This window comes from Harmonia axyridis, chromosome 4 (assembly GCF_914767665.1).
Source record: "Harmonia axyridis chromosome 4, icHarAxyr1.1, whole genome shotgun sequence".
NCBI lineage: Eukaryota > Metazoa > Arthropoda > Insecta > Coleoptera > Coccinellidae > Harmonia > Harmonia axyridis.
The window spans coordinates 49,004,423-49,023,759 of NC_059504.1; the positions used below are offsets into that span (position 1 = coordinate 49,004,423).

Below are 19,337 nucleotides of genomic sequence, written 5' to 3' on the forward strand. Positions count from 1 at the left end.
AATTTTCATCAACACGATACAGGCTATTGCAACAATATTCTCAGTTGTTCTTGAGCGTCGCACACGGTTTCGATTCTCCATATCACTTACTTGTGTCAACAGCTCAAATTTTTCACCAGTTTCACTATTGTCGACTGAGGAGAGAATTCACGAAGTGCTTTAGTTTGTCGAACTTTGTCTGCACAATTTTCACCATATTTGTAATGAATTAAACAATTTCAATGCGTTATTGAAGCGTGTTCAGCATTTTCAGTAGTGGCGTAGTTTTCACTTGTTCAATGTCATAATGTGACAGCTTCAAAAATGACAGCTATCCAGATAGCGGGCAAAATGAAAATTCAAAACTGAATTCAAAATTATTGGTGAACCCTGTAGCTCCGAAATTCGAATGAATTTATTGAAATTCAACTTTAACTTATTGGAAACACATGGAATAATTAAAAAAAAACACAACTTTTTCGTGTTGCATAAGTTTAATTTGGATATTCTAAATGGGAACGATTTCAACCGCTTTGGTTGAAGAATAGTATATTCTAAAACAAGTTTACCTATTCCAACACGAATGCGGAATTCGAAAACGAGCGACGAAGGAGCAAGTTTTGGAACGCATGAGTGTTGGAATTGCCTTCTGCAACGAGTATTAGACGATATTTCCTCTATTTCAATCAAGTTTTGTGAAATATTGTCGAAATTCGATGAAAAATACAGATTATATATCCCAGTGACTTATGTATTGGCAGTTGGTGTGACTGTTACGAACATTGAGAGATTACGGATTTTGAATATGAATCGTACGTTTCGAATTTTGAAAAAAATTACAATTACGCATTAAATTCGTGCATTATGTCTGACAAAATCGATTTAACACCACCAGAATCAAGAGAAATTGCGAATAATGTTGCAAATCATTTCACTATATCCAAATTATATTATATTATATTGACAATTATTATTGACGTTTATGGAAATTTGATAGGATTGGAAGTCATCATAGACAACCACAAAACGAAAAACATAACTGAAAACGATGCTGTAATGAGTTCATTACAGCACTGTTTTTAGAACTGTAATGAACTCATGACGATACTGAAATAGATAATAGTTATTTATAATACAAGTGCAGAAGGCATTGATATTCTTCCACGAGTTCAAAATTCAAAAACGAGCCACGAAGTGGCGAGTTTTGGAATGAACGAGTGGTAGAATGAGCCTTCTGCACGAGTATTATACATTATTTTCTCTAATTCATTGCATTTTCATTGAAATTAATGAAATATTTCCATAAATATAATTTAGTGATTTTTGCATTGAAAAATGTTGGTTGGCAGAACTGATCTCTTTAAGGCAATTTGATGAATTGACAGATAAAGCCGTAGCGGAAAGTTCGGAGTGCCAACATAGAATAATAAAATATAACCATGAAAACTGTGCGTTTCTGATATATTCTCGCACGATTTTGTTCTACAAGATGTGGAAGAATGAACGGAATAACCACAGAATTAGAGAAATATATTTTTGGGTTTGTTGCTCTCTTGATAAACATTTACGGAAATTATTTTATGAAATTTCTACTGTTTTACGATGTTCCCGATTTTACCCAATATTCTGAAACAAAAATCATTTGAATTCATCAAATTAGAAAAGTACCTACTACAATTCGACGATGCTAAAATGTCTACGATTATAGTCCTTGGATTATGAGAACTGGATTGATGCTGTTTTAATAAATTCCGTTGTAAACTCCGAACGTCAATTCCAAAATGGACCTACAAGCCGATAAAATCCGTCATAAGGGAAGTGAATAAAAGACGGATTGCCCTTCGGCAGTTCGCAGCCCTCAATTCACCTGGAATATTGTTTAATTACGTCATTCCTCAGTTAACGTAACCGGGGATCAACCTTCAACCTTACATCTGTTGACCCGAACGCCGAGCAAATTAAGTACGAAAATTCATTCTCCGGAATCATTCTCCGTGATCCTGCGTAATGAAATGAATTCCAGTGCCTGTTTCCGCTCCACAAACTCCCTCCTCCTCCACCTGTCTCATCCAACCCCCTCCCCCAGGTCGTGAACCCTCTCCAGGCAATAACCTCCTCTCCATATAAATAATCTTGTTTGAAGGATATCATTTCAGGCGCGCTCAGCATCATTCTCCATCTTTAATATTCGATGAAATTCTGCGACTTATCGCCCTTCTCGGGACGTAAGGGGGTGTTGTGGAGTGAAGCGCCGGATTTGGGGGTCGCAGAGAGGGTTCCGTATAGATTACGTGCGAGGGATAGACGGAGGGCGCAAAAAGTGAAACGGGAGAATATGAAACAACGATCTTTTATTCTGTTATTGTTGGTTTTATGTCTATACCTGAGTCGTGCGTTGAATATTCATCGCATTCTTTCCGAACGGATGAGAGATTTATTGTCGCTCCATTTCGTACGTTCGGTAGCGTGCGGGCGGGCTGCCACCTTTCGGCGGTGATCGAAAGCTCCGGGGAGGGGTATATTTTGAGTTACGCCGGATGTTTCGGTTTCATAAATTGTTGATGTCTCGGTGAGGAGCTTACTGCGAATATGTGGGGAAAATATTGATCAAGGTTGTCTACCGAATGACATCGTGTTTGTATTAGAACATGTATTTCGAAAAATCGATATTATGAATTGCTAAGGCCTCACTGAATACATTTTATAATTAATATCATAACCTGATTCTTGTAGCTTCTCTAAAGTTCGTGTTGTGTGGCTTTGTTGTACCATCTTGCTGGAACTACATGTCTTCCAATTCCGTATCATTGATTTCAAGCCAAAAAAAAATCAGTAATCATTTGTCTATAGCCATGAGAATTAATGGTTTGCTTCTTCATTCTCAAAGAAGTACGGGCCAATCACTTCACCAGACCAAATTAGATGCAGTGACTTTCAGTAGATGCAATAATCCTTCAGCAGTAACATGAGAATTTTCACTATGCCATAATGTGCGATATTTCTTGCTTGCATGGCCATAAAAAAATGTGCTTTATCCCTGACAAAAATTCAATGAGAAAAATCTTCATCCGAATGGGCAAATGGCATAATGTTCTACGCACTCCATGGTCAGCTGGTTTTAGTTCTTGTGTCAACTACACCTCAAAAGGTTAGATTCTAATTCTGATGCAATATATGCTGAGAAATGAATAAATTTGGATCTTCTTCAACGCTTTCACTTACGGCAACAATATTTTCGATTGAAAGTTCATTTTGAAGATGCATGGGTCTTGAGACATCAGTAACAGTTCCAATTCATTCGTATTTTTCCACTGTCTCACCAATTGCAAGGTCAAAAGAATCCACAAAAAATATTTCCATATCTGATCTTTGGTTCCAAGTTAGCAAAACAAATAGTTTTTAATAATTCTTCCCTCAAATATTTGGACAGCACGCTGATGGTATAGCATACTGAATTCAAATATGTAACTGTTTGTAATTTCTGTGTTCTCCTTTCATGTAAAATGTTCATCCAATGTCATTCACAGGAATCTCGTTATTCTTTGAAACTTGAAATCTCCGCCAATCTTCAACTCATGTGGAATATTTTCTGTTTGATGTTGGGTTCTGAAGCATACGATACTCGGTTTTTCCGACGTTAAGTTGCAATTTATGAGATTTTTTTTTTGACTTTCCATTTCATTTTCATATTCTCCTCATTATTATTCTCTTGTTCATATGTGGTTGTTTTGTAATCTATCTCGAATATCGTCGGCTAAGAGTGTAAATCTGCTAAGTCCATTTTGAACAATTTCACAGGAGACCAAAAAAACCGTACAGTACAGTGTTATAATAATAATAATAAGAGAGTTTATTCATGAAATTTTTTTTTTTTTGGTCTCCTGTGAAATTGTTCAAAATGGACTTAGCAGATTTACACTCTTAGCCGACGATATATCAAACTTTAAGATGTATGAGGTAGTTGAGGAAAGGGTAAGCGTCTTCGAAGAAGGTCACCAAAGAGATGGGTAGACTAAACTGAAGACCTGATTGGTTATGGGCTGCAGCAAACAATCAGTATGTCCAAAGATAGAGTGGAATGGCAAAATACCATCATGGTCACTTCCCCTTTATTAGGGAGATGGACCGAAGAGAGAGGATAGAGTATGATTCAAATAAGTGACCACACGACAGGTTGACTTTGTGTAGAGTTGCACCCATTCGATTCTTTAATTATGTGAGAATTCAGTTTTTCAATTGATAGTACGCAATATTGAAAGTTGTCTCTGCGATATCTTCAGAATTTCAGAGAGTGAATTATATCGTCTTCCCCAACCAAACTTCACTTAACCTTCTCTCTCATCTCTGACGACCAACTGCCTTACTGATCACAACTTTTTTCTTCATATGTGCTTATTTATTATTTCCCTTCAATCTGACCTACACCCTATCAAAAATAGTACCAAGTACCAACCTGAATAACCTTTTGCCAATACCACCCAACAATTATAGCATGATTCCTAGAAAATCCTTCTACAACAGGTGTACCTTTTGGACAGATACTTTCATTTATTGAAGTCACATGGCTTGTATGGTTGTACAGTTGTACTAGGGTACAACATATGGTTCATATATGATCTATATACGAGTTCCTGAAATCAAGTAATCTCCAGGAGAGGTGACATTCATGAACCAAACACCCACCCCTTTCTCGCAATACTGATTTGACGCCTATGAACTTTTACCCGTGAAGTTTTCTTAAATCTGAAGTTGCTCAGTTAAACTAATTATGCGCCATGAAATGGGAGTCATCAAAGAACATATTTGCCAAGCCGTCATCAGGAATTTTATTTTCAAAGGATAAATTTCCAAGTAGTGTATTTTCATAATTAGTGAACATTTATCCAAATTCTTAACACCCGACTGAATGATACGCTACTGACTTTACGGAACGAGAACTACACGATCGACCCTAAAAGGTTGCACCATGCAGATTTATCGATATAGGGAGACGTAAGGGGAAGAGGTACTTGAGACTTAAAACGGAGACTGAAGTACGATACAGATGAACGAGGGTGGAATTCGACGTAAGATAGTAGACGGACATAGTTAGGATTGGACGTTAGAGACGAGACGGGAAAGGTTAAAGAATTCGACGTGATAGACGCATATGATTCGACGTGAAATATAGTAGACGCAGCGAGTTAGATAATTCGATAATTAGACTATTAACAATTAGACGAAATAAAATAACTTCGATAGTTCTATAGACGAGAGTTCAGTGGCTGTACATTCAATTGACGAAGATTGTACAAAGTGTAAATAAACAATAGTTAAGTTCCGGCGGCCTTTTTTCATATAAACCCCTAGACAACGATATAAAAAACCCTACATTTATTTGGCAACTAACTCATTTTTAATCACTTTTTTTCATATAAATTTTCTCTTGAGATGCCTTATATGATAATGCAAAATTTAGTTTCAATAATATTGAAATCATTAACTCATTTACAGAATACTGGTATGAAGAATGATTTTTGGCTTACGATTCACAATATTTCATTAAGAATACCGAAATCAAAACAGATTCTTTGGACGATATTTTTATCCTTTGAACTGATAAGATTGTACAATATCTACAAGAGAGCATTTCACATGATGAATTTTATGTGCATATATTATAATAATATAACAGTAACAATACCACTTTGAGCGTAAGCTTTCACCAGTTCATTCCGTTTTTCTGACAAGTAACAGTTCATTTCAACTAGCTATCAAAAACGTTCCCAATATTGGCGTGAATTCACAACACTCCCGAAGCATCATTGCAAAGAAAATCTGCGCAATCACCACCCTCCAACCCTCCCCCTTCTACCAACCACCAAACGGGAAATTCCTCCAGAAGCCTTTACGACCGGAATCATCGCTCTAAGAGTTAAAATCGACCGGATGAAGTTATATAATTTTATATGTTTGGAATAAAACGCGATATAACGAGAATAGCGCCATTCGCGATGACCTAATAAAAGCAGCTTCAAACATTCGGGTGTCGTGAGCTTTACAGTTTGCGAACTAAGCGTTCCCGTTTTTACGAGAGACGGGGCGGCAGGGGAGGGGGATGGCCTGAGTGATGGAGATTAATTTCTGACAAATTAAATCCTTCAGATCCGCGGGATGTGACGAATTCGGGGGATCCCCCGCTCGGTGTCGTCTCCCCCCTCCCGGGTTGATTTATGGATTTTGACAGGTCTGAGAGCCGGAGAAACGGGAAAAAATCTGGATTACATCCGGGAGATGCACCGGCGAACGTCGGGGTGAATTTGCAGGAAGGAGAAAATTCCTGGAGCGGGTTGAAAAAGAGGAGAATATATCAGTTGGCATGAATTCCTTGAATTTCTTCGTATTTGGGCAAAAATTGTGGCATTTTTTGTGTGCTCGGAGTGAAATGTGTCAGCGACTTGTTATGATGTCCATTATATAGTTATTTTAGTCTTTTATAACTCATACAACATGTAGTGACTCTGTCTGCTCACAGATGGCGCTATGAGTATACGCGCCACACATACTTTGGTACCGGCGGATTTATATTTTTTTTCAAGATGGCGGGCGAAGACGAACAGTTTGAAAGTGACTCTGTTAAATCTGGCAGAGAAAGTGAATTTAAATGCGTTCAATGCAGGAAAAAAGTAGTGGAACCGGTGGAGTGTTATAAGTGCTCTGAAATTTTCCACCCAAAATGCATGGATCAGGCCGCAGGTCAAAAATCCACAATTTGCAAGCACGAAGAAGGAAACATCAGAAAACTCACAAGAGAAATCAACGAACTTCGAAATGAAAAAGATATTCTGAGCATTGAGTTAACATACATCAAAGAGTTACTCAAGGAATCTCGAGAAAAAAATAGAATACTCATGGAAAATAATGCACTTCTGAAAAATCATACTGAAGATGTCGAAAAAACTGATAATTTAATAAAGGTTAAAAATGTAAACAAAGAAAAAAGTGGACAATATAAAGATGATAACAAAAGTCAAAGTCAAGACACAAGGAATGAGAAAAATAATGAAATGTCATATGCCAAAAAGACGGTACACAGAATATTGGAACTACCCTCTCATAGAACTGATGCAGTTGATACGTCTAAAAGTCAAAAAGCTTATGTCAACGTAGAACGTCAAATCAGCATAAACAACAAACAAACGTCAGCACAGGATGGGGAATGGACAACGATTATACGCAATAAAAATAAAACTAAACCTAGGAGTGAAGTAATATGCACTGGCTCAAAAAAAACGACAAACTCTATAATAAAGGGAGCAGCCAAACGGAAATGGATCTATGTTGGCAGGATTCAAGGCAAGGACATCACTGAAAAACAAATAAAAGATTATCTTGGAGAAATGAATCAAAATGAGGAAATAGAAGTGAAAAAGCTGAATACGCAAGGCAGCAATTCAGCTTTCAGTGTTGGGGTACAAACAGATGAGTTGTTCAAATCAATCTGTAGTCCGGAGATCTGGCCTGAGGGGGTCATAGTGAGAGAATTTTCCTTTCGGAATTTATTTCAAAAACCTGGAACAAGAAGGAGAGGGGCTGTTGCTTCCCAATTCAACTGAATATACTGATCCAATTTCTGTTCTTCACCAAAATGTTCAGTCTATAACCAATGTAATCGATAACATAGAAGATATGATTCAAACTTTGGATAACTTGAAAGCAATATGTGTAACTGAACATTGGAAAAGTTTTGAACAACTTCAGAACCATAACATCAAAGGTTTCCACATAGCCAGTGCCTTCTGTCGCAGCGAATTCAAACATGGAGGAAGTGCCATTTATTTAAAAAAAGGTATCAAATATCAAGAAAGAAAAGACATATTTAAACTTTCAATTGAGAAGATAATGGAAATTGCCTCAGTTGACATTAAGATAGGTACAAAAATTATCACTTTAATATCACTGTATACTACCCCAGGGGAAACAAAAAAATTCCTGAAAAAATTTGAAGAGCTTCTTCAGATGATATGCTGGGAAAACAAAACAGTAATTATTGCAGGCGATTTCAATATTAACCTCCTTGATAAATCCAATAAAAGTACAATCCAGTTCCTTGATTTACTTGATTCATACGGAATAAAAGCTAGCATCAACGAGCCAACAAGATCAACCTTATACAGTAAATCTTGCATAGACAATATTCTCATCAACCAACAAAATTTTACAGCAGAATTAATAAAAACAAATATTTCAGATCATGATACAGCCCAGATGATAACAATAAAGGAGCAGATACACCAAAGTCAGAAATACCAATATAAAAGAATTGTAACATCAAACCACTTGCAAAATTTAGCAGAAAGTCTGAAGCTCTTGGATTGGAATGTTTTATACAACATTCCAGATGAGTTGGTAGAGGAACAATGGAATACCTTCACAAATTTATTTAAAAACAAACTAGACCAGGCATGTCCAATGAGAAAGATGAAAGTTGCTACGAAAAAAACTCCAAAACCAAGAAGTGAGGAAATAATAAACTGTAAGACCAGACTCGACTTATTACATGTTTGTAAGACTTTTAATCATGCTTTCATGAAATCTTACAAGGAAGTTAAAAAAGAATATGACGAATTATTGAGAAAAGAGAAAAGCAATAAATTTAAACAGCATATTCTAAACTCTGACAACAAAATGAAAACCCTTTGGAGAACAGTTGCAACAATTAAGAATAATTCTAGTAAAGAGATTCCTGCAAATCCCACTGAAATGGCACAAAAATTCAATCTGCATTTTGCAACAGCAGCTGAAGAGAAAATAAGTCACCAAAAAAATATACCATTTCAACATGACCTCGAAAGAAATGATAATAAATTTAATTTCCACCCAATAACAAAGGAAGAAACATTGAAATTAATAGGAAGGCTCAAGAATAAAAACAGTTCAGGAATAGATGATATTCCAATGAAAACTGTAAAATTCTGTATGGAAGAGATAGCAACTCCACTAACCTATCTCATTAATAATTCAATGAAATATGGTGTTTTTCCGGAACTTTTGAAGCAAGCCCTCATAAAGCCAATATATAAAAAAGGTGAAGAGGATAAACCCGAAAGCTATAGACCTATCAGCATACTTCCTACCTTCTCAAAAATTTTAGAGTTGGCCATCTGTGAACAACTAGTGACTTTTCTCATGCAGGAGAAAATCCTGAAATCATCACAACACGGATATGTGAAGGGGAAATCAACAACTACAGCCGCATTCGAATTCATTCAAAATGTACTTAATGGCTTGGAAGACTCCAAAGTAGTGATTGCCCTATTGCTGGATCTATCTAAGGCCTTCGACACTTTAACCCACGATTATTTATTGACAAAAATGGAATACTATGGAATAAGAGATACAGAAAAAGAATGGTTTAGATCTTACCTATCTAATCGTAAGCAAAGGGTCGCTATCGATGTAAATGGCACAAGAACTATATCTGAAGAAGCATGCATACAACTTGGTGTTCCACAAGGGAGTATCCTTGGTCCTATACTCTTTATCATCTTCATCAATGACTTATACAACAAAGTTGAACATCATATGATAAACTATGCGGATGATTTCAACTTAACGCTGAGTGCATCCAGTTTCCCCGAAATTTCAAATATTGTTCAAAGCACTTTAGAACAAACGATGCAATGGTTCCAATCCAACAGACTATGTATGAACGTAGAAAAAACGTGTGCCATTCTTCTGAAGACTGCTCATTCCGGTTTTGTAACACCATCACAGATCAAACTCAATAACAATAAAGTCGTACTGCAAAATTCTGGACGCTTCCTGGGTCTCACAATAGATGAAAATTTAAACTGGAGCGAACATATATCATCGCTATGCACCAAGCTAGCTTCCATCTGCTACTCACTGGGTGTTTTAAGAAGATATTTAGACTTATCATCCATTAAGATAATCTATCAGGCTACATTTGAATCTAAACTAAGGTATGGAATTGTTTTTTATGGAAGTGGAAACACTATGGATCGTGTTCTGAAGATGCAGAAGAGAGCTGTTAGAACAATTATGCGAATGAAAAGTAGGGAATCATGCAGAGGAATATTTCGGAAAAATTGCCTGCTAACTGCAATTGCAGTTCACATACAAGAGTGCCTTATATTTGTATTCAAAAATAAAAACTACTTTCAGAGTAAAACTACAACAAGCTATAACACAAGGACAACAAAGTTGAAATATCCACAACATAGACTTACATTAACGGAAAAGGGACCAGAATATAGTTGTATTAGATATTACAATAAAATTATAGATTACACAGAAGAAACAACCACCCTCAAAAGATTTAAAAAGCAAATTTTCAAGCTTTTAATACAAATCGAACCATACACGGTGGAAGAGTTTTTGATGTATGATGTGGGGAGCTGGAACAGGACCTCTAATCAGTAGATGTTTGAAATATTTTTTTTGACGCTATTTCATTTCAAGAAGTTATGTATCACATCTCTACTTTACTTGAAATAAAGCTTGTTATTATTATTATTATTATTATTATTATTATTATAGGGGTCATAGCGTTGCAACAGAGTCACCTCTCCACGATGGTTTAAGAAGGCAGAGATCGCTGGAGAGCCTAACTGAAGAGTCCACCAGTGATCTCGGGACGAAACACAGACCACTGGGATAGGGTGCACCTCGTAACTTGGCTCGAGAAAGACTCGCGAAACACTCAAGAACAGGGCGCATTTTAAATAGTCGCCAAATCGAATTCGAAAATGTCTAGTTCGAATGAATTACAAAATGTTTAGTCACAAAGAAAATTCATTAAAGAGGACGAATTTTCCTAAATATTAAAAATGTCTTCCTTTGTGGGCGATGCATTCTTGAAATCATTCCTTAACTTTTCGCATAGCACGCTCAATCATATCGGTTGGAATGAATCGAATTTCTGTCTCAGTTGAAGTTTGAAGTTTTGCTTTCGAATGAACCCTTAAAAAAATTACTAAGAGTGAGGACCGGCCATTTTCGTAACGAGAATGCGTACTGCCTGCAACTGCTCACATCTTGCTGAATCCACATTGAATCAGTGTCGCAGTCATACTATTCGAGTTGGTCGGGAATTCTTCAACTATTCATCCATAACGCTCAGAATTCATTGAAACCTCCTGGCCTATTTCAATAAAATTGGGCCTAATGATTCCCAATTGAACACCCCATACCAAACAGTTACCTTGTCAATGTGGAGACGTTACAAGTGCAATTCTCGTGAATTCGTCGGTTCAGTACAGGCAATAAACGGCGTCAAATGAAAGTAATAAATATTTCTGTGTCAAGGTGAATTATGAAAACGTTCAAAACGATAAAACGTATATAATTCTCACGCTCCAAGTATATGACATTATTCGAATATCAAACGTTCCATTATTCCCGTCGTCAAATCTGAGAGCTGCAAAATGAAATTAAATCTACTGCACATGGACCAGGAGAACACAAAAGCATTTCATTGCGTCATTTTTATCTAGAAACATACAGAGGCAAACGGAATATTTCATTATTGCGCTCTGACTGAATATCAGCCCAGCAGTCTTTTTCATTCTATTTCGTATGAGTACTTCCTTGTTCAAATATTTAATATGCGAAGGGCGAATCCAAAGCGCAAGAGGATGAGAATGCCACACGAATTCATTATTTTAAGTGGAACATCTTGCTCTAATCTGAATTCGCAAAAAAATTTAGTTATGTCTTCATTATAATTGATACTCAAAAACTCGAATCATCTGTTTTATGATTGAGCTCACCAATGAATTACCTAGCTTTGTGAACATTTCCATGAATAATAACACAAATTTCAAGGAGTCATCATCAACAGAAAAATGAACGTAAAAAAATGATGGGGTTTTCATGAACCATCCAGCAAAAACATAAAGAATCATTATTCGAAAAGTAATTGAAATCATTCGAAAAAAAAAAAGTTCAGTTTATTTCGAAACCTTCTTGTTACACGTGTTTCTCAGATGAGCCAATTGATGAACAAGTTTTGATTTGTTAACCATTTCAAAGCACTTCCATTTATTTCACCTTTGTGAGAGAGGTAGACGTCAACTTTAGTATTTTAAATGACAAGCCTCGTTTTTATAGTAGTTGCCACACAAATGTTCATTTCAAAAATCGATAGAAAGAATCGATCAAGCCATTTCCGCACAGAATCAAAATCAATATGCACTGAAGAATCTAATAGAAAATGTACTGTAAACTTAATTCCACAATGATTGTGAATATGCGTCAAAGTTCAGGTGTTATCAATATTGCGCAGTGTGTAGTAGTACCACATAAGACTCTTCAACCCTGACAAGTAAGTAATGATATATTAGTTTAATTATTAAATAACTGCCAACAATGTGTCAATGTTTTTGAATATGTGTTGAAGTTTGGCCATCTGTAGAGATTTTGTTTCCTTTTCGAGATTTTTGCCACAATCAACTTAAAAAATTCGCCCGGTATTTACTAGTGTTTTGAAACCTAGTGGGCAACAGACTATTAGTGCTACACTGTGAAGTTTTGCTCGGGCAAAAGTTATATATTATCAGAGATGTAGATAAAAAATAATTGAATTCAATAAATACTCATTCGCAGAAAAGAATATACATACTAAATTACTACAAGGAAAATTTTCGACGTGGTTTCATCTTGAACTCAACCTCAATAACTTCTGTCACGTAAAATCTGCTCCACGTATCGATACGTGATTGGTCCGTCAAAATTCGATTATTCGAATATTTGATTATTCGACTCGCCCCTCCAGCATCACTTGGTCAGGCACATCCCCTTTGTTTTGAATATCAAAATGGAACTCACGTGTCGCGCGACTGCTCATGTTTAGCCGCCCCAGAAAAAGCTGCTGTTTTTCCGGATGCCGTCAGGTGCGTGTTATTTAACGCTTCCGTTGTTTCGATTCTCTCCTTTTTTTTCCCCCGCTCCAATCAATTCAACGCTTGTTTGTTTTTGTTTTTTCGTGCGTTCACTGATGGACGCTTGTGCGAGGGTATGTACTCTAGTAAAATAGAGGCAGAGCAATAGACGTGAGTGTTCGCGTGAACGATATTCAGAGTTTTCGCTGAATAGGAAATAGATTAAACGATAATTGGTTTTCCTAAAATTCATTTCTCATTTCTTTATTCCTTACTCCACAATCTTTAACTATTTATTTAATGATAATGTGATGTCTTGGTTACAGATTCCCAACCAATCTCTGATCAGTCAGATCTAATATGTAAATAAAAGATTTGTAACGGGTGTTTTTTTTAGAGATATATAACTTTAAGTTGGCATTACTGTTCAAGATGGTGACCGATTTAACAGCTGTCAAGTGATTTATTCTCAGTTTTCTCATTTTGGTTTGGCAATTCATCATAAATAGACTCACGCCTGAACAGCGCTTGCAAATAGTGCAATTTCATTTCGAAAATAATGGTTCTGTGCGGAATACGTATCGCGCACTACATCCATTTTATTTTGTTTAGCGATGAAGCGCACTTCTGGTTGAATGGCTACATCAACAAACAAAACTGCCGCATTTGGAGTGAAGCTAATCCTTAAGTGAATGTCGAAACACCGTTACATCCAGAAAAACCGAATGTTTGGTGCGCTTTATGGGCTGGTGGAATCATTGGTCCGTACTTCTTCAAAAACGATGATGGCCAGAACGTTACAGTCAATGGTGATCGGTATAGAGCCACGATTACAAACTTTTTCATTCCTGAATTGAACAACCATGATGTCCAGAAGCTGTGGTTCCAACAAGATGGTGCAACATGTCACACAGCTCGTGCCACAATCGATTTATTGAAAGACACGTTGGGTGACCGCCTAATTTCACGTTTCGGACCTGTGAATTGGCATCCGAGATCTTGTGATTTAACACCGCTAGACTACTTTCTGTGGGGCTATGTAAAGTCTTTGGTCTATGCGGATAAGCCACAAACCCTTGACCATTTGGAAGACAACATTCGCCGTGTTATTACCGATATACTGCCACAAATGTTAGAAAAAGTGATCGAAAATTGGACGTCCAGATTGGACTACATCCGAGCCAGCCATGGTGGTCATATGCCCTAAATCATATTTAAAATGTAATGCCACAAAATTATCTTGCGGATGAATAAAATTTTTGTCAATCGAATAATCCATCGTTGTTTTATTGCAATTTAAAGTTCTATAGCTCTAAAAAAAAACACCCTTTATATAAACTGTTATGAAATTAGCATCAGAAGCGATAACGATACCCATGAAATTCAACGAAGAATAGGTTTGTCATGGGCGGCGTTGGGAAGACAAGACTCAGACATATACTAAGAACTGATGTCTGAGTGTACTTAAAGAGGAAGGTAGGTATTATATGAGTGTATTTTGCCTGTTCTCACGTATGGAGCTGAGATACTCACATTGATCAAAAAGAACATTTGCAGAATCCATGTGATGCAACGATGAATAGAAAGGACAATGCTGGCAGTTACTCTCAGAGAGTAAGCTGTGATGAATGAATGAATTTTGAGTTTTGAAGCTTTTTTACCCATTCAATTACGAAAATTAAAACCTAATAAAGCTGTGATATATTGATTTAATCCTCACAATAAAGTAGAACTACTAGAAACACCCTGTATTTAGGACCACCTGAATAAATACACTGTCACAGTACTCGCGAATATTTATATTCAATCCAAATAAAACAATTGCAGAAAGATAGCTAGTAGTGGCATTGACACGTGAAAATTTCCATCTAACAACCTCCCTCCGATAAAATCATCTGCTTCGAAGGGAACCTCCTGTAGTAAACTCGATATCTGCCGCCTCAGCCAATATTGACACTGTTACCGGAGTTTCGAGGCAAAAACAAATACGTCCGTTACAGTAGTCGGGTAATGCCGCGATTCCGGGACAGTTGAGGGCAGAAATGAACTTACAAAAAAACGTTGACACCATATAGACTGTGTTCTCCGTGTCCTACGACCATGGTAGGAACTATCGACGTTGTCGTTTTGTCGCCCTCACTTACACCTGCAATATTCACAGTCCAGGAAGTCGGTCCTCTGTTTCCATAGCTACGCTGGCGTAGCGGAAAACGTTCGGTTGCCAGAATGGATGGATTTTGCAAGGAGTCTCCTCGTTAAGAGGCGTCTCAAGAAGATAGAAATGTGGAGATATACGGGGAATAGGAGATATTATTTGAGGAACTGTTGTATTGGTATAGGTTCCTATCGAGACGATTGAACGACTAAGTTTTTATTGAGTTTTGAACTTTTTACAAATAGTACAACACTTCAATGATCGCAATAAATTGACTTCGATGGAAGTCGAAATATGAAACCTAGTATTTTTAATAAAAGATTTCATCTTGAATAGCCTGCTATCTGGGCAGCTGTAACTTCTGTGCCTGTCATCTTTCGATATTTGACAAGTACAAACTATGTCATTACTAAAAATGAAACGATGTACGCTTCAACAACGCATAGAAATCGATAAAATTCACTACAAATAGATGAAAATTTTGCAGTCACGGTTCTTAAAACCTTCTTAGTCGGCAATAATGAAACCGGTTTGTCGATTCCACCTCGACCTTGACAATTAGGCTCTGATTAATGATATTTATGACTGGAATTCAAAGATATTGATATGGACGACGATGATTTTCAACAAAACGGCGCTACGTTCCACACAAGCAAGGAAACAATCGCATTTGTGCAAGAAAAGTTTCCAGGGCCTGTTATTTTTTGAATCTTACATGTTTCTTCAAGAGGTGATCACAGTTGGCTGTCGAGATCTTGTGATTTAGCACCTTGAACTTTTTTTTGAAGCCACGTGACATCTAAGGTATATGCCAATGCTCTACAATAGATTCGAGACCACAAAGATGGAAGTCGTTATCGACACAGCAGGTACGAATTGCTCATGAAAAATTTTTAGAAAGGGATATGGTGTTGCAACCGTAGACATTGGGCTGATATCGTTTTCCTTCATCAAATTTCTTAGGGTGGCAGATGACCAGATAGCGGGGTATTCAAAATGAAGCCTCTTATTGGAAAACCCTTCAGTTAGTTAAGAAAGTTGGCACAGATACTCCAATTCATAATTTACATTGAAGGATATGCCAATTTCGATTGCAAATCTCCACAATTTTTTTTTTGGACATAAGGCAGTTTGGAAAAATATGAAAATAATCATTATTCATGTGGAAATTTCGCATTCGTATTGAAATAGGAGCCCATTCTGCAACTTGTTCTAGAATATACTATTCTTGACAAAAGTATATATGAAAAAGATCTATCAGGTAGTGAAGGTTTTGTCACCATGATGTCCTAATTTATGATATTTTCCTACATTAGTTTTTCTTCATCAAGTAGACTTAATTGAACTTTATAAGTAAAGAGAAACATTGATCTAGCACTAAAATTTTCGGTTTTTTCCAGAAATACCTTGTACCGGGTTTTTCACCATAATTTGACCCCCCCTTCAATATTGTCACTAAAAGAGGTACAAAAAATTTTTTTTACAAAAGTTTCACGAACTCGAATAGTTTTTTTTAAATGAATTCACAAAACAAAATATATACAGAGTGGGCAACATATTGATTGCAACTTTATTTTTTCAAATGGAACACCCTGTATATTTTTCCATATTTGACTAGCTTTTTTTCCCCCGACTTCGAATATATAACATATGTTTGGTCTATGTCTCTTATTCTGAGTACCACAGAGTTTTAAATTTTAAGAACCACCTGGCATGCTCAGTAATCAGTTTTCAAGTGGTAGGCTGCGATAACTCAAAATGCCCTTTTTTGAGAAATCAGGGGAAAAAGAGCTAGTCAAATATAGAAAAATATACAAGGTGTTCCATTTGAAAAAATGAAGTTGCAATCAATATGTTGCCCACTCTGTATATATTTTTTCGGCAACCGTCCGGGAAGTGCTAACTTCCTGGACGCTTTTTCTCTGAGAAAGTAGCATTTCCCGGCCTAGTCCGGAAAAGAATCCATAGCAACCGAGATAACGGCTGACAGTTCATATGAAATTAGTTGTCAAAAATTTGCATGTTTTTTGATCGCAATCGCAATAAAATATGGAAAGCAGCAGCGATAGTGTTATTTTACATGGTTGCCGAAAAAATAATGTACGCAACACGCCCGAAAATGGTTTTTTTGGACTCACAGACTTCCAGGACTCGCTTACGCTTTTGTCTATTCGTCCAAAAAAACCCTATTTTCCGGACTTGTTACGTAAATTACTATTGTTTTGTGAATTCATTTAAAAAACACTATTCGATGTCGTGTTACTTTTGTAGAAAAATTTTTTTGTACCTCTTTTAGTAACAAAATTGAAGGGGGGGGGGGGCAAATTAAGGTGAAAAACCCGGTACCTATTCAAATAGTACTGAATTAGATATATTTTGTGAACCAGAGATTAAGTAACGTATGGCTGTCCTGGAATCATCCTCTATCTATAAGCTCCGTCGTTCTGTAACTCGAGAGTCTGTAGATCTCGTCGAATGATCATGAAATTAGAGCCACGTGTCTTGTGAACGGAAACTGGCGCGGTCTGTCTACATAAACTCGAGCGGTTTGTTTGGTTCCTCGAATCGCATCATTAACAAATGCGGACACTTGTCATTTACCATAGTGCAGTATCAAAACAGCACGTTCCGAAAGCCATAGAGAGCTGTACAAACCAGCTCAGTTTACACGGATCAAGCCGAATAAACTTCGCTTCGCCCGATTGGGGTGAAACTAATCAGCGAGGGACGAATTGGATTAGGTTCTACCGACTTAAGTTGTCAGTTTCCTATGTCCTAAGATGTGAACTTTGGGGTTATGGAAGTGCTCAGTGAGCAGAGGGAACTAACTAACTACGCAAATGCGGGATCGCTCTGAAATTCTGCGGGATTTTCCATGCGAGATCTCACCTGAAAAAATTTTGTAGAAAAATTTTCTTGAAATTTTCTATGCCCAACCCTTAGAAACTTAAAAAAAATTAAAAGGTCCTTCATGAGACTATTATACCATTTTATTATTGATCGATTCGACTGTAGATCACGAAAATGCAAAGTTTGGTGATTAGTACATTATTTCAGAAATTATAGGTGAAAATCTGGACGTAAGCTACGCCCTTGAAACTACACTTTGTTTCAGATCAGAACCTGATGTTCAAAAAACGTTCTATTTGAGGGGTCTGTGACGAATAATTTAGGAGATATAACGATTTTCGGATGGATATTCAATTTTTTCCCAAATTTCGAGATATGACGGCCATTTGGCTGACATTGTTTTCCATCTCAATGGCATACCTTTACCTTAACAATGAAATGAACGTACATTGATTCCTCTCAAATATACTAGTTTTTTATTTCAATATGAGACCTCTTATTGGAAAACCCTCCACTCACTTACTGTACTTTAATTTACTCAGTCAGAACTATTGCCAAAAAATCAGATACCGAAATCATTATGTTGTGTAATGCATTAATAATTTCAGATGCAAACAAGACACGAATAACATATGTGGACTTACATGCAGTATACTTCACAGCTCCGTTCCAGTGTATCTATTATTCATTTTCCAGATTTTAATGGCTCATGTAATTCTGCAGGGTTAACCGGCGCAGACAACAATTAAGAAATGTTGAAGCTGGCACTTAAAATGCCTCTTCCGGTTTTGAACGGGTAGTTTCCCCTGCTCACGCAGTAAATTTAATTAGAAGGGTTGAGCTAGGTGGAGTAACGTACACAGGGCAAGACGTTTATTCTTGATGTCGTTTCTGGAATGAATTGGGGGGGTGAGTCAGAATTTTCAGTTAATGGGCGATTGATTGAGTGCAACTTTCGGTTTTGCGCATGTTGGCTATACACAACGATTGTTTCAGTTTTATTTCACTCCATTCATGTGTTTGACTGCATTGTCACTGTCGAACTGACATTTGATTTGAATTTGCTGCGATCATAGGGTAATAAACATAGATAGAGGAAGTATACGCAATTTTTACATGTCCCTAACATGGTTACATTACGTTGTCGGATTTTAATATATTTTCAAATCCACAATTTTACTATATCGTTATGAATGTATATTATATTGAATTAAATATATTTTTTCTGTGACGGGACAAAAATTTGACATTTTATCCCTGTTGACAGGTAACAAAATATGACTTTTCACAAAATTACTTTTTTCCCCGGGAAAAAAGTGAGTACTTTTTTCCCGGATATATATTTATCTACATATAGATAAAGAAATAGTAATAATTCGACTACACTGTTGATGGCTTTTGTTGTTGTGCCAGTTCCGAAAAATAAGCCAATAACACTGTCTCCGAGAAAGAACTGCATGTCTTTTTCA

At 36.7% G+C, this 19,337-nt stretch overlaps 1 protein-coding gene across 4 annotated transcripts in view; it reads right to left on the bottom strand.

Annotated features, from left to right (window-relative positions):
• LOC123679358 (neuroligin-4, X-linked-like) overlaps positions 1–19,337 on the bottom strand; it is a 447,908-nt gene that overhangs the window by 291,427 nt on the left and 137,144 nt on the right. For 2 of the 4 annotated variants that reach the window (XM_045616940.1, XM_045616936.1), the window contains exon 1: positions 18,513–18,869. The exons of 1 other annotated variant lie outside the window; for it this stretch is intronic. The gene's annotated coding sequence lies outside the window, so the exon portion shown is untranslated. Of the gene's footprint in view, positions 1–18,512; positions 18,870–19,337 lie in introns of those variants that run through there. One more of the 4 variants, XM_045616937.1, reaches the window with a different exon arrangement.